Source organism: Mandrillus leucophaeus, unplaced genomic scaffold (genome assembly GCF_000951045.1).
Source record: "Mandrillus leucophaeus isolate KB7577 unplaced genomic scaffold, Mleu.le_1.0 Scaffold711, whole genome shotgun sequence".
In the NCBI taxonomy this organism is placed as follows: domain Eukaryota; kingdom Metazoa; phylum Chordata; class Mammalia; order Primates; family Cercopithecidae; genus Mandrillus; species Mandrillus leucophaeus.
The window spans coordinates 1,306,453-1,323,417 of NW_012107709.1; the positions used below are offsets into that span (position 1 = coordinate 1,306,453).

Below are 16,965 nucleotides of genomic sequence, written 5' to 3' on the forward strand. Positions count from 1 at the left end.
ATAAACTCTGTCTCTACAAAAAAATTAAATAATTAGCTGGGCATGGTGGTGCACGCCTGTAGTCCCAGCAAACTTGGGAGGCTGAGATGAGAGAACGGAATGAGCCCAAGAGGTTCAGGTTGCAGTAAGCCATGTTTGCACCACTGCACTGCAGCTCAGGGGACAAAGCAAAATCCTGCCTCAAAAAAAAAAAAAAAAAAGTGTTTCGCAGCAGGACCAAAACTTAAGTAAGTGTGCACTTACTGACATCTCAGAGAAACCAAGCAAAGTTTTGTGATCGTTCTTGAAAAGAGGATGGGAAAATGAATGTGTACCCTGACTAGCAACATGGGCTTTAAAAACCCAGATAAGCAAGTGAGTACTGGCGTGCAGAGTATGGGAAAGTGGAAGGCACCTAAAAGGCTCGATCAGAAGCAGCTGTTCTGAGAAGCGCTGACGTCATGGGCTGGAGGGAAAGGGCCCTCCACAGTGGACAGAAGTGAGAACACAATAATCCAGACCACGTTCGGCTACGTATTCATCTCATGATTCTAAGTGAATCACTTCAGCTCCGTGGACTCAGCATTATGTGAAAATAGAAATGCCCCCTGTTCTACCTGATTCATAGGGTGTGGGGCAGCTAAATAAAATTTATGAAATTGCTCAGGAAGTATAACATTCTATGCAAATGTAATACATTTAAAAATAACTAATCTAAATGGCAAAGGTAAAGCGTCTCTTAGACATATCGAAGTATCATTGCTGAAATGTCCACGTGCGACCAGACAGATGATCTATCAACAGACAGCCAAATGAAGAATGGATCTGCTCTTCATTTCCTATTTTTTAATTATTGCTTAGGAAGTAATAAATTCTAATTCTTGTTTGAGATGAGTTAAACTCTTAGGACATTTACATATAAAACTACGACAATGGGGTACCAATATGAGTTGAGAATTCATGCTCTCTACTAATCTGTTAATCATTAGTGAGTGAGAATACCATACCTTAGGTTTATCAGTTTGAGTAGTTAGTGTGAGATTATTCCATAAGGGACCATTTTCCTACAATATAAATGCAATGAGATGCTTTAATAAATTTGTCTTTTGCATCAACATAGATGACAAGTCAACAAAGATGCCATACCAGATCTAAGTGACTGAACTGAAGGAATAATTGCATACATGCATAAGGTGAAAATCTGAAAGATTTAAACTCACAAAGAAATTAGGAAGACAAATATTCATCTGTGTTGAGATTTTTCTCTGGTCATTTCATTAAGGTGGCCCATTATTTTTTAAGCCTTGAAAACCATGCAGAAGGCCGAGCGCGGTGGCTCACGCCTGTAATCCCAGCACTTTGGGAGGCCAAGACGGGCGGATCACGAGGTCAGGAGATCGAGACCATCCTGGCTAACACAGTGAAACTCCGTCTCTACTAAAAAATACAAAAACTAGCTGGGCGAGGTGGTGGGAGCCTGTAGTCCCAGCTACTCGGGAGGCTGAGGCAGGAGAATGGTGCAAACCCGGGAGGCGGAGCTTGCAGTGAGCTGAGATCCGGCCACTGCACTCCAGCCTGGGTGACAGCGCGAGACTCCCTCTCAAAAAAAAAAAAAAAAGAAAACCATGCAGAAATTCTACAAAGAGACATTTAAATTTAAATGATTGCCACAAATTATGCATATTTTCCCCACTACCACACTACCACAACTAGTAATTGTTAGCTGGGCACTGGCATTTTCCAAGGTAATACACAGTGACTTATTTACACAAAACATAAAACAAGTATCTGTTGAATGAATGTACAGAATATAAAGACTTCCCAGAACCTGAGAATTTCCTTATCAACATTTTCTCAAATGCACAATACATGCCAAATCTGAGAATACTTAATTTAAAGTTAACTTCTCAAATGAAAGACAAAGTAATAATGAACTGGCCCTGACTTACAGGGTTTCGAAATACAATCCAACAAGTTGCTAACTAAAGTCAAGAACATCAGGAAGGCCATCTGATGTCAGAAGAAAATCAAAGGCAGTATTTGTCTTTGTCAAAAATGTCCATGGTCAGATGATAACATCAGCAGTTTAATGAAGTGGCCAGGAAGGAGGAGCTTTCAGGTCTAGGAATGAACTGAGAAGTACAGCTTATGGGCCATGTTCTTTGCTGTAAATTTTTTTTTTTTTTTTTACCATCAAGTAAAGTGAAGAATCTTCATCGCGATTTGTCATGAAACACGTTTATCAGAGTTTACTCGCCTCCTCATTTGAGCATCTGGTGAAATAAATATTCAAATATTTAAAAACCAACAAAAATGTACCAATAATGTATACAGACATGTTCTGATCAATTGTTAACATGAATAAAGGTTTCTTCAGTATCTGTTTTAGATTATGGTAATGTCTACCGAAAGACAGAAAGTAGACTTCTATAAACAGACAAGAAAGAAGACTTAATTTATAACCTCCAAAGTACAACACCTCCAAAAATCCATCTAGACTAATATGGTTGACTAAAAACAGAGTGAACATAACTGAAGATAATCTGTATTTCTGTCCTGGAAATGCACACTAAGGTCAAATATCTAAGTATAGTAGGAAATAATCTACCAGAATCACTTGGCATTCACTTGAGAAAATACATTTCTTAGGACCCAGATCTCAAACTCTGGATGGGGGCCCAGGAATCTGCATTTTAACAAGCTTCCCCTGAATAACTCTTAAGCACTCTAAAATTTGAAAACCAATGCTATTGGGTTAGAAGAATTAAAACATGAGGACTTTGAGTTATTTCCTACACTTTTTAATACAGAACACTAGAAAAAAAAAGTTGAACTGGAAAAATAAAGGCATATAAACAGCATAAAATCAGGTAGCAGTCAATTTAAAAGTTGGTACAATTAAAATCTGATGAGCGCATATGTTGAAGGGATACTTCCTCACACTATGAAAACCTTCAATTGAGGTGAAATAATGCATTGTTACAAAGAATGACTGGCTCTCAGGGAGGTGCAGCGGAGACTGGCCCGGGTATAAAGACACACATCTTCAAAAGTGGCTGGCGCTCTTAGTTTCATTCTTCATACAACACAGAGTATGAATATTAGCATCAAAGATGATTCCATTTGGAAAGAAGTCTAAAGGATATCTTTTTTAAATGACAGGAAAGCATCCATAAAAAGACTTTAATCCACATTGAAGAGGGAAAATTAATAGATCGAGCTGTTGGTGACTTTCTCCCTGTAAGTGAGCAAATCCCAACCAGAGTGATCTACAAAAGATTTAACAATGAACAATTAAAAAAGCAAACTTTAGACTTTTGCAGAGACACAGTTCAAAACACAAAGGTATTAAAGGCCAAAGGAAAAAAAAAAAAAAAACTTGCTCATTACATCCGAACACCATAAGGGGTATATCTTTGTTCTATGCTCTATAAGTTTAGGAGACAACCCTCTATTGATATAAAAGTCCTCAAGATGAAATGGACACTCTCTAACAACTATAGATGTTCTTCAGTAAGATAAATACATTCTTAGAAATATATAATTTTTATTTTTTTTTTTGTTAAAAAGAAAAAGATGCATTTTTCAGGAGAGATCTAAAGCAGTCATAACTGGAATGATCTAAATCCCATTACTTATACCTTCACATAACTGCAGTAGGCCTTTTCTCCACTGCCTGGCATTAAGAATTCTATTTTAAGAAAATCATAGGCCAAGAATTAAAATATAGTCTTAACATGTGTCTTAAAGTTGCTGTAGGCTGAAATTCATGGACTAATTTTTGTTCATTTAATGATTTAAAGAATGTGTGTGTGTGTAGGGGTATATGTGTGTGTGTGAGAGAGAGAGACAGAGAGAGAGCATCAAATTTGACAGCTTATGTCATCTAAAACTTGTTGATTTTATTGTATATCCCTTTCTTCAAATGAGGATTTAAAATAAGTACTGGCATTAATTCCTAGGGCTATTACGTGATTGGGTTGTCAGTGGGGTCTCCAGATAATGTTGAAGCTAGGACCTTAAAAAAATCAACCGAAAGGTCTAACATTTATGTTCAAAAATCAATTTTACAAGTGTAACATGGTAAGCAGTTTGTCTGAAAAAGACACCCAAGAGTTTTAGTTAACCACAGACTTAACAGGAGCCCACAGAATGATGTAGCCATAAACAAAGCCAAATCCATTCTGGGCTGCACGAGAAGTCCTGTATCTACATCAAAGGCAAGAAGAATGCCTCTGTAGCATGCATCGAGACCCACAAAGCATTGAGCTCAGTTGTGGAGGGAACCTCAGTTTCCTCTATTTGAAAGGGAAGACTAAAGAAGAATGCTGAAACATCACTGAAGAAATTGTTTGATGTTTAGCCCACTGCAGGGCAGATTTAAGGAGCCAAGGTGATTATGTTCAGGTATTTGAAGGATCTCTAGAACACAAGTTCCTATTACAGAGATTTTGCTTGTCTGTTGACCATTATTGCCCAGTTCTTTGAGAAAGGCCTGGCACATGATCACCGTTCAACATTACTTGTCGAATTAAGAAATAATAAAATGAATGACTTCCGAGAGTAAAAGGATATACTTGCTCTGTGTCACGCCAAAGTCACCAGTGGATAAAAATTTTAGAAACGTATGCTTCAGTTAAACTTTTTAAGAAATCACTTTTTAACAGTGAGGGCGCTCCAAAGATGGGGAAGACTTGGTAAAAGAGCGATCTCCTCCTCTTTGGGGGGAAGGGAGTGGCAGTAGTATTCTTGCAGAAACTGGAAAACCATCTGTCAAGGATGCTACAGCAATGAAAATGCTGTTTACATCATTGAACACCACAAGGCTTTCATTTTTATCCTCTCTGCCATTTCTGTAGAGAAAACCTTCTGCTGACATAAAATCAGCAAGATAAAATGAAGAGTTTTTAACTATTTTAGGAGTGACTCAACAAAATGTGTTAGAGTGGTTCTAAAAATGCAGGTACATAAAAACATCTGCGGGATGTGTTAAAAAACGCAGATTTTTGAAACCTCCTTGATCTTAATTCTCTAGCCTACTCGATGATATTGTCTTAACAACTGTCTCCCCTCTTCTGCACCATCACTTTTTCCCTCCCCACTGGATTCTTTGACCTCATTACACAAACACATTAACTCTCATCTTCAAAAACAAATAGCCTCAGTTGACCCCACTTCTCTTACCAACTACCACCCAATTTCTTCTTTTTCTCTTAATGAAAAATTCAATCTGTATCCAGACTGAGTTTCCAGACTCCACCTGACTGGTGAACACACTCAAATCAAGCTTCTGATCCTTGTCCTGAACGGTTTCTATCTAAAACACCGGCTGCCTCCATGTTGCTAAATCCAGTGGTGACTTCTCAGTCCTCATCTGAGTGGACCCTTCCATAGCATTTGGCACAGATGATCACTCCTTTACTGTGAAACACTCCCTCACTTACCTTCCAAGACATCACACCCTACTGATTCCTCTCCTACCTCACTGATCACTCTTACTGAGTCTCTATTGTTCACCTTAACTCTAACTTCCTAACACTAGAGTTCTCAAAGTCTTGATATTTAAACTGTTTATTTTCTTTCTTAGGCTTCTCCTCCTCACATTCAGCTCCACAATGATTTTATTACCCTGTGTCAAGGTTTTACTTACTGTTTGTAGATTGAGTACTCCCAACTCTGTAGCCAAGCCCTTTCCACAGAACCCTAGACTCATATCCAAATGTCTTCTTGACATCTCTGATCTTCATCTCAACAGATTCAAACCAAGCTCCTGATCTGTCCTATCAGTCAGTCACATCCTTCCCAGTGCTCAAACGCCACATGAAGTCATCCCTGAATCCTCTGTCTCTCCCACATACACATTCAATCCATCATATTCTGTCAATACTATCTTCAAACATATTCAGAGAATGAAATTAGGCCTCTTCCTAACACTATATACAACAATTTTTAAAATAGATCCTTTACCTAAATATGAGTGTTTAAAAATACAACTCTTAGAAAAAAATATAGGGGTAATTCATCATGACCTTGGATTTTGCAATGGATTCTTAGATACAATATCAAAAGCAAGAGTAACCTGACAAAAAAACAAGTAAGTTGAACTTCATCAAAATTAAAAACATCTGTGCATCAAAGGAAATTACCAAGAAAGTGAAGAGACAAGTACTATGGTCTGAATAGTTGTGTCCGCCTACATTTCTACATAATGTTGAAATCCTCATTAACAATGTGATAGTATTAGGAGGTGGAATTTTTGGGAGGTGATTAGGTCATGATGGCTCTACGCTGATGAATGAGATTAGTGGCCTTACAGAAGAGGACCCAGAGACATTCCTTGCCTCTCCTACCATGTGAGGTTACAACGTGAACGTGGCCATCTGTAAGGAAGCAGGCTCTCACCAGACACTGAATCTGCAAGCACTTTGAGCTTGGACTCCTCAGCCTGTAGAACTATGAGAAATAAGTTTCTATCATTTATAAGCCACCCAATTTATGGATTTTGTTGTAGTCCAACAAGACTAAAACAACCACCTGTGAAATGGGAGAAAATATTTGTAAATCATATATCTGACAAGGATCTAGTATCCAGAATCTACGAAGAATTCCTACGACTCAAAAACACAAAGGCAAGCAACTCAATTTAAAAACTTGACAAATAATTTGAATAAACATTTCTCCAAACAAGATATAATTTACATACATATATAAATAATGTATGTAAATACATTAAATAAATACATACATACATATATAAATAAAGGTATGAAACATCATTAGTCATTAGAGGAATGCAAATCAAACCACAATGAGGTACCATTTCACACTCACTAGGATACAATCAAAATAAATGTAAAATAAGATAACAAGTGTTGATGAGTATGTGGAGAAATTGAAATCCTTGTACACTGCTAGTGGGAATGCAAAATGGTTCACATGCTGTGAAAAACAATTTGAAAGTTTCTCAAAAAGTTAAAGAAAAACATTAATATTTAATTCCTCAATTCTACTCCCAGGTATATACTCCAAAGAAGAGAAAACAGGAACTCAGAAAAGTATACATATATATATATATACACAATGGAATACATTCAGCGTAAAAAGGAACAGGGTACTAATACAAGCTAGTATATGAACGAACTCCAAAATACTATGCTAAATGAAAGAAGCCAAACACCAAAGGTTTATGACACCACAGGGAAGGGAAATCAGAAGGAAAATGCTTAATGACTAGAGTGTTTTCTCTTTTTTACTTTGAAGTGATGGAAGCATTTTAGAACTAGACAGAGGTATGGTTGCTCAACACTGTGAATGTACTAAGTGCCACTATACTGTTCACATTAAAATGGTTATTTTATGTTATATGAATTTCACTTCAATAAAGTATTGTTTTTTAAAGTTCAGAATCTAATCCCTTCTTCTAATTCCACTGCTACCACCTTGATCCACACCACCTTCTCTCATCAGATTATTATTACCATCAGATTATTACTAGGCTAGTAATAATATACCTGGTCTCCCCTCCTCTCTTGTCATTTTGCTCTTTCCTCAACACAACAGCCAGAATGATCCTGTTTTGAAAGTCAGATCATGTTTTACCACTACAGAAAGCCTTCCAATAGATCATTAGCTCCTCATAGTCAAAGCCCCACACAAAGTGGCCCATGACTTATCTGACCTCACCCGACCTCAGACACATTTCTGCCTCAGGCCTCTTGCATTTGCTGTTAGAAGCTTTGCAATGCTTCTCCCTTTAATATGTAAGGCCCTTGAACCATCACCAACACCCTTGAACCATCACCAACATCAATTCTTACTCAATGGTATCCTATGCAATGACATTTGCTCTAACCACCATATTTAAATGCAAAGGCACACATTCTCCCTATTTCTCTTCTCTGCTTTATTTTTCTCCATAGCATTTATCACCATCTATCATTCAGTACATTTTACTTATTTAATTGAGCTTCTTTTCTACTTCCTACTAGATGTTTACTAGAAAGGATAAAGAGTAACGGCCTCTGTGATCTTAAAAGGACAGGTTTTAAACCATTTGGGTGTCTGCTTGCTAATACGTCTGTATGCATGCAATGATAGATGTGGAGCTGTGATGTGCTTTCTTAAACACGTATCTCCTCGTTCCAAGTTTGTAAGGGAGAAGATCTCAGCTAGTCCAAATTACTGAAGGCTATGAAGAACCACAAAATGACTTTATAGAAAAGTGACCACCCAAACTGGCTTATCTTAGTTTGCTGCACTGCATTAAGAAAACTAGACCTAAAATACATCAAAAGGGATATAAAAAATTTCAAGTGTTAAATAAGTCTAAATGATTACAGTGAAAATAAGGATTGAAATAGAAAAAAAAAAAAGTATGGAAAGTTCTTGGTTCTTTTATTGATCTTATCATATATTCAATTATTTTTTAAAAAAAAAACAAACAAAAAATACCCCAAGGTTTAAAAAACTGTCCTCAGCCCCTGAGAATGTGCAGGACGAGAATTCATTTTTTCCTCCTTAGAGTTTATCATCAATATCCAAGAGAACAATCTCTGTCTTGGTACCATTATCAACTGGAAATTGTAAAGCGCAAGGGCCTGGCTGGCTTTATTAACAAGATGTTTATAAACCTACCTTTCAAATATTTTAAAACATTTACACATTTGATAACAAAAAAGATGTATAAAAATTAAAAAAAACACACAAAAACAAAAGCCATGCGCTCATTAACAGATAATTCAAGTCTCTTTCCCAATTTAGTAATACATCATACAAAAGTATTCATATTATTAAAATATAGAAGAGTTGTACAGTTGGATAGTCCTACTAAACTAATAAAAAGTACTTCAGTTCTGTTATCTTAAGATCCCATACTGCAGCTTCCTCTGACCACATTAATGTAGACAAGCCTCAATCAGTAAGCACACTAATCTAAATCAAATTCCATCTAGTTGAAAATAATCATCATGTGCTGCCCAGAGATGGTGAGCATGAATGGATTACTGAAAATATTCATGGTAATTGCAGGTTGCTATTTATGTTGACCAGATTCAGAGGAGTTTACTTAGAGAAATATCTAAGCATGCAGACCACCAATGCTAAACACACAGGAATATCACTCTTGACATCTACACGAAAAACAGCCCAGGATCCTCTCTGCAATGTCACAGTGTGGTTGTTATTTCATAGTGTTAGATACACTGCTAGTGACAAAATGAAAATGTATGATTGCAGTTATTTTATTTTCAAGAAATATGCTACCACAAGAGGTTTTTTTTTCCCCAGTCAGTGGAGTGTAAGTTAAATATTAAGGACTATGTATTATCTTCAAAAGCCCCACGTTCTTCTGCTTGTAAACAGGTGTGCGCAAAATACTAACAGTGATAATAATTGAAAGATGCTTTTTAATTATAAGGAGTTGCTTAACACATTCCCCAATTCCCAAACACATCTAGTTAACACACAAGTCATGGTGGTAAATGGGGAATAAAGACCTGCTCTAAAATAAAGTGGCAATAACACAACTGGATATTTAGGCTGGATCCCTTCTCTGTGTTATATCATAATAGTTTTTTATCATCAGCATCATCAGAACTAAATTAGAAATCAGGAAACCTGGGTTCTAATTCCAGATCTGCTGCTGACAATTTAAAGAACTACATAATCACATATACACCATGGAATACTGTGCAGCCATAAAAAAGAATGAGATCATGTCCTTTGCAGGGACATGGATGAAACTGGAAGCCATTACTCTCAGCAAACTAACACAGAAAACCAAACACTGAATGTTTTCACTCATAAATGGGAGTTGAAAATGAGAACAAATGGACACAGGGAGGGGAACACCACACACCAGGACCTGTCGGGCGGTGGAGGGCAAGGGGAGGGAGAGTATTAGGACAAATACCTAACGCATACAGGACTTAAAACATAGATGACAGGTTGACAGATGCAGCAAACCAGCACGGCACATGTATACCTATGTAACAAACCTGTACGTCCTGCACGTGTCCCGGAACTTAAAGTAAAATTTAAAAAAAAAAAAAAAAAAACAGAGCTATATAATCATGGGAAAAGCCTATAATCTCTGAGCTCTAATTTGCTTATTTTTAAAAAGAAGATTTTGGCCATAAATGCTTTTAAAACAGAATATAAAAATGCAAGTAAAAATGACTACCTAAACCACTAAAATTGATCCTAATTTATAAAAGCAAATATATATATGCCACGGGATAAAAACGGAATGACTTTCACCAGAGGGGAAAGAGCAAAATGACAATACATTATGAAATTAAATGGTGATGAGGATGCTGAAAAGAACTAACATACAAGCCTTGTAATGAAAAATGCTACAAAATGCAAAGAAAAAAGATACTGTCAAACTCAACATTCCCTTTGACCTAGTAATTCTATTTTTGAACACAAATTCCCCCCAAAAAAATTTCTAAAGAAAATCAAAGATCTCTAAAAAGAATCTCCATAGCAGCACTATATATAAGAGAGGAAAATTAGAAACAACCTGTATGTTCAAAAATAGAGGCACAGTTAAGCAGAATCTGGTTTTGCTAACAAAATGGGACAAAGGCCTATATAGCCATGTTTTAAAATACAGAACTATCTTCAAAGAGTGGATGTATTCATGTGATATTACATAAAATGTAAAGGTTGATCACAAAACACCCTTTTTATGATTTCGCAAAAACCACACGGTTAAAAACTAGAAGATAAATGGAAGGGGTACAGTTAGTTCTTTGAGTTTGTTATTTTGGTAAAATTCATTACACCAGCAAAAAATAGAAGGGAAATGGGGAGGAGAGAATGCTCTTTAAACCACAGTCCAGTTTGTACATTTCGTGCTGCTTCTATATAATTTTCTACCATGACAAATATCAACTTATGTCTCTACCTTACATTCAATGTTCTTCAAGCATTTTCGCAAAGATTATGTTAATTGTTGGAAAAATAATCAGCGTTCATGGCACCAATACACCCACATATTAAACTTTTATACAAAGTCTAGTGTGTCAGATGTATCCTATGAAAGTATATTGTACATATTGGTGAGCCATTGTCATCCTGTCCCCATATGCCATCAATGGGAAATTAAAGGAAGCATCCAGAGTTAGGAGTTATGATTCCAACAGGGTCTTGGACTCTAAAGTCAACCAATATATGGTAGAAGATGCTATGACGTAAATGCCTTGGGAAACTGTCACATATCTCTTTCTACAATTACTGCTTTCCTTCAACACTTATAGGTGACAAATTCATGGCAAAAGTCATCACTCTGGTTGGCCTAGCAATATATCCCTTTCAGTTGTGGCAAATATATAGTACATGGATTTACTGCAGTACACAGAATTCACAGATATAATTATGGTGTGGTATTTGGCTTCAGTGTATAGCTATAGCATTGGATTATCCTTCTACTAAAAACTCCAAAAAGACATAAAAGGTAAAAACCTAGAATTATCCTAAGTAGCAATTCTCCAGAAGAAACATTAACTGGAGATAACACGCTTGTGTTGAATAGAAATGCTGATGTTCCACAAAAGCCTGTGTAAATTTTCTTCCTTCCAAAAAGTTGTTTTTTTCTACTAATCAATATTTTAAACAGTATGTTTTGAGCTTTAAGATGCTGGTACCTTTAACATATTCTGAGAATGATAAAGAAAAAAGTAATGGTGTCATGTGAGAAACTGTCAAAAAAAAAAAAAAAAAAAAAAAGGCTAAAACCTAAAATTGGGAACAAGTGGATATAGCAAAACTGCAAAAATCTACCACAGACCATTATACATACTTTTCTCAGTGATAGCTAGAGCAGAAAGTAAAAAATATTTTCAATCTTTCACATTTACAACTTTAGCAAAAATCCTGTTTCTAGTTATCCTAAAAAGACACTGGCAAAAAGCTATGTCCAATTTCTACTGTTACCAGCATTATCTAATAATGTGAACACAAGCTATCATTTTCAAAACTATTCAACGTGCCAAAGTAATTAATCTTAAATCAATGGTTGCTAGTGACACACCATGTGTTTACTTGTAAACAACAAATTATAAGCTTTTAGAAAATGAAATTACCCATTTAAAAATGAATCTCAAAAATATGCTGCATAAACGCAACCAATTCCACTTTTTGTTATCTGTCTGAATTATTCTACAGAATCATATCAATATATTCTATACACATTTACAGGTCATACTAGTTCTAAGGTGCCAAGTAATAATTTAAAGATTTAAAGAAAATGGCACACACACAGAACTCCAAAAGCCATATTAAGTTAAAGAAAGGCTGTGCACGGATTTAAATTAAACCTCCATTACCCACCAGATGAGATAGCAATTCAGTGTTGAGACAGACTAACTCAAACATTCACCCATTAAAATACCAGGTAATGAGGCAGGGACAAGAGCATGCCTTAAAAAAATTAAAAATCAACTTCAGAAAGCTAGCATAGGCGTGAGCAAATCCTAATTTAAATAGAAATTAAAATAAAATATAACCTGCACCCAAGAATGTTAGTAGCGAAGAGGCCATTTACATTTCAAAGTCCTCTGTCTATGGTATTCTTAAGTACTATACCACTAAAGTTTGTCAGTTCTGTGGAGACACTTCAATTAAGGCTGTGTGGTAGAGCTCTGTGTAAATTAATTAGTTGAGGTTACACAGATTTTCTAAAAGCAGCTCTCTAAAACAGCCTCAGAGATATGCAAGATTTGTGGGGAATTAAAATTTAAATACAACTTACTGACCAATTCTTCTTGCTTTCACATTTCAATGACATTTTGCGTAATAATAAATAAGTCCATGAAAATACTACTAACCAACATTTTATTTGCTTTCAATTAGAGCTAAAGGAAAGGGCTTTCAATTTTCCTTTTGATACTTAGGTTTTATTTCAGATTTTATCTAGACTTATTGGCAAGAGTTTCCATATGATAACTATAATGAACTTGATCCATATTTAAATGGGAAATGAGACTATATTTGAAATTCACATATGCTACAACTAAATTAGCTTTCTAGTAATTGCTATAAACAATGTCATAACAAAAATATGAATTTCATACTCCTGCACTGAGACTTTACATGTTAAATTCATTCACTATAATTCAGCTAAATATTAAAGCTTCACATTTTAGCTAATATAATATCATAATTTTCTTTAATTCAAAATACTAAGTCATTTTTTCCTGTAAATAAATTTTAAAGCCATTAGAACCAGATGTTTCATAATTATTCTTCAAAATATTATTCTTTAAGTAAAATGTATACACAAAAATGGTAATAATCAGTTACATAACGATTTCTCCTGTAAATTAAAAACGGAAGAAATCTGAAGATTTCAAGAGATCAGGAGCCTTCTAATTATGTATATAAGAGATTCATGAGCTCCTCTGTAATCCTAAAATAAAGTCCCTACAGTCTCATCATAGTGATTGTGAAAAATTCATACTTGTTATACAGTAGAGATGATTTAGACTTTTCTAATGGCTAATTTGTTTCATGAGCATGGACACTGCATGTACAAATGTATCTTTTAAGATAGTACCATTGAGAAGAGGCTGTCCTTCGTGCACATCCTTCGATAAGACTGCACTGTAAACATCTTCAGGAAATCCAGTCTTGCATAATGCGATTTCACCAGAAGCCTCTACAGACGCCTGCAACACAAGGAAAAAAAAAAAAGTGTGTGTACAATGATTGCTACCTCCTTCAACTGAGAACCATTCCACTTGGCATAAAGCCTCATTTTTTCAACTATCTTGTACAAACAACCCCTTTGTTTCCAAGTGCTTACAATTAGAATGTAGAGGGCAAAGGGTTAATCATTTTGATAACTGGAGTAGAAGAAACAAATCCCACTTGTCTAGTCCAGTAAAAGCGAAATAATACACATTCTAGGTTCTTCTAAGGACTGAACATTTCCATTAAAATGCTCATTGTGACTGAAGAACTATCAAGTGGGCGTGGGGTTTGGGGGACAGCCAAATAGTCTTTGGGCTCCACAAGTCACCATCACTAACTTAAGTTTTCATGAAAAATGTATACATTCAAGTATGGATATTTTTATATTCTTAGCTAATTCTCTATAAAGCTGGTTTCAAGATACCATGTTCATTTAAAAAATAAAATTATACTTACAACAGTGGGACAGATAGTATTTTATACCAAGTAAAACCAATCAAAACTATATATTTATTTCTATAATTTGAAGGACAGTGATACATTAAAAATGTAAGTAAAGATTAATACAATTATGTGTTTACACTTAAAATTAGAAAGTAACCCAGTATCTGTCATTTTCTATATCATCATATGCACAGTTAATTTACTCAGTGTGCTTAAAACTCAGTCGTATCTACTGCTGTCTAGCTAACCCTCCAAGTTAGTTCCCCTACTTCTTTCAGCCCCACTGACACAATTGGAGGACAGTTAGCCCTCAGCAGAGCTCCTGTAGCATCTGCATTAATTATAGGAAACTCTACCATGTACTGATGGGGATTCAAATACAGAGGAAGGACGAGTAGAATGAGGCTACCCAATGAAGGGATTTCAGTGGCCACAAGGACAGCATTAGGGACAGTCCACCCTAGTGAGAACCAGAAATTGAAAGGAAGAGGAAGGGAAGTCCCAGAAACAGAGAGATCTCAGAACAACTGTCTGGATGAAGCAATGCAGTGCAGCTTCATAATTAAATGACTACCTGAATTATGCATGTGAAATTTTGCAAATACTAATGTTGCAAAAATCCAGACCAATCTAATAAACTGTTCTTTTCAAATCCAAGAAAATAAAAAATAAATTACATTTAAACAGTATTAAATATCACAGTATTTATTCTCAAAAAATTATTAGGAGCAACAGTGAGATACTAGTCCAGGCTCATCAAATGAATAAGCAGTTTTAAGTCTGTTATGTGCAAGAAAGGGCTGTATCAAGTGAAGAATAAAGAAGTACCAATCCCCTTAAAACGTGTGAGTGGAAGCTGGTACAGTCACCTTGGCATACTTTTGGCAAACTCTAGGAAAGAAGAATGTGGATATATCCTCCCTACTCCTAAGGAGATATTACCCCACGAGTGCTCCAGTTGACATGTGCAGGAATGTCCACTGAAGCATGACTGTAATAGCAGAGATTCTGTACATGTCCATCAAAAGGAGAATGGTCTAATACATTATCACAAAGCCAAAAGAAAAAAACAACATTAAAATGGAAGAACTGGAACTACATTTATCCAAAGGGCTACATCTCAGAGGCAAACTAAAACAAAACAAAAAGTCGGTTTAAGTTCCATGTATGATTAAGATATAAATTTAATTATAAATCAACCTAAAGATGACTAGTAAGTTCAGAAACCCATTTGTGTGACATCCCAAATTCAGACTGAAGACAAGGCTCACTGCAGTATGAAATCTTGCAAAAAAAAGTAGAAATCATGACTGATGATTCCACTTATATAAACACAAAAGATAACATAATGTTTTGAACACATACTTATGTAAGAAGAAAAGGAAAACAGCATAGTGATAAACATGAAATTTAGGATAGTGGTTAACCTAGGGGAAGGAAAACTAGGAAGGGCATCAGGAAAGACTGTATGAGTGGCTTCAATTTTATCTGTAATAATTCATTTCTTTCAAAAAGACTCTGAAGGAAACCAGGTAAAATGTAAGGATCTGAATAGACACATAGGTACAAATTACAGTATTCACCCCACAAACTATCTGCTCTACATATTTCATAATGAAAAAGAGAAAATATCAGAAACCAATTGAGAAATAAGAAGTGAGGCTTCCAATACCCATCAAGTTTGGGACACTGGGACACAGTCTGATACTTGACACGTGTAAACATCCAGGTACTATCCATGCCCGGCACAGTGCAGGAACTGAGTGAAGGAAAACTTTTGCTTTTAGCTAACCCAAACACACACAGGGAACTCCTCAGTTTGCCATATAAAATGGACAAATGTGTTGTAAACCTGTGTCCCACCAACACGTTAGGGGTCTGCCTCTTCATCCTTCTAGCCCAGGCTTCTAAGAGCAGTGAGGCATGGCAGGTGCTAGCCCAGGAGAGGTGAGGCCAGAGCCCAGAAAGGCAGTGGCCAGAAGCCAGTGATGGAAGGCACGGAGCAGATGAGGGTCACATTTCAAATAGGGGCATTCGGGGTAGTAGAGTATGTGGGTTTGTGAGTAAGCACTCAGAGATCAAGGAAGTCTCAAGACTAGAGGAAAACTGTTAAGCTTTTATTCAACTCCATGACTGTATCTTGTTTCCCAGTGGATCTGCCCTAAGGTAGGAGAATCAGCAGCACCAAGTTCCTGGTCCAAAACCACAGAAATAGGACTTCAGGGCCACATCGAAGTTGACAGGAAGATGGTGAATGTCCACCTCTGTGTTTTGTTCTCTGCCTTATTTCGGAAAAGGGACCTTCTGTCCTCAATGTGTTGCCCCTTACTAAACCTCTCCATGCTCATTTTCCTCATGTAAAAAAGGGTACTGACTGGTCAGGTTGGCCATCAGAATTACTGAAACAATGCTTTTAAAGCACATCTCTAACAAATACTGACTAGTAACATTAAATATCCATGGAAGTCATGTCATACTTTGAATAATTTCATATTCATCTTAAATAGCTGAAACTTTTCTAAATTCTTCTCCCTCAAGACAAAATGGATCCACAAAATATTATTATCCTGGATCCACAATATAATAATAATCTATAATGTATTTTCTTTAAAATAATCTCCATAAAATTATTAAAATATATATTCCCCCTATTTATTTCTTCTGTTAACTTTCAGTCAAAAAATAACAAAGTTAACAAGTTCAAAAAACAAACAGGAAGCACTCAAATGAATACAGGCTCCCAACTGGACACAGTGGAGGCTTACTTTGTGCCAAGCACTGTGCTGGTAAATCAGTATCTCATTGAATTCTCCCTGCAACCCTACAAGGTTGTGCCTGATACCAGGT

The 16,965-nt window shown here is 36.1% G+C and overlaps 1 protein-coding gene across 1 annotated transcript in view; it reads right to left on the reverse strand.

Moving 5' to 3' along the window:
- CDH2 (cadherin 2, type 1, N-cadherin (neuronal)) overlaps window positions 1-13,651 on the reverse strand; it is a 199,866-nt gene extending 186,215 nt beyond the window's left edge. Inside the window, exon 1 of the mRNA XM_011965027.1 lies at window positions 13,538-13,651. The gene's annotated coding sequence lies outside the window, so the exon portion shown is untranslated. The remainder of the gene's footprint in view (window positions 1-13,537) is intronic.
- Between the last annotated feature and the right edge of the window lie 3,314 nt (window positions 13,652-16,965).